Source organism: Penaeus monodon, chromosome 33 (assembly GCF_015228065.2).
Source record: "Penaeus monodon isolate SGIC_2016 chromosome 33, NSTDA_Pmon_1, whole genome shotgun sequence".
Lineage (NCBI taxonomy): Eukaryota > Metazoa > Arthropoda > Malacostraca > Decapoda > Penaeidae > Penaeus > Penaeus monodon.
In genome coordinates, this window is record NC_051418.1 from 19,025,060 (window position 1) to 19,025,384 (window position 325).

Sequence of the window (325 nt, forward strand, 5' to 3'; positions counted from 1 at the left end):
AAGCGAGGCAGGCGACGAAAGAGCACGACGGCCTGGGGAGTGACAAGCTTGGTCCCTCGATTAACGATTAACACGTTATTAAGCTTAGGTGGTGGACAAGGCGCACACGACCGTTGGGGCGATGGCATGCACGACATGATTCATTCTGAGGATTGGTCGCATTGTCACCACATACAATAACGATGTTACAATATAAACTCCCAAATCCAAGACTATCATTTTCATTGCAGCAGCCTCACTTATCCACCACTGGCTTGAAGAGGAACACCATTCATTGTACTTATTGAGAAGTGTTTCCTAGAAAGAGCTTTTATACATATATATA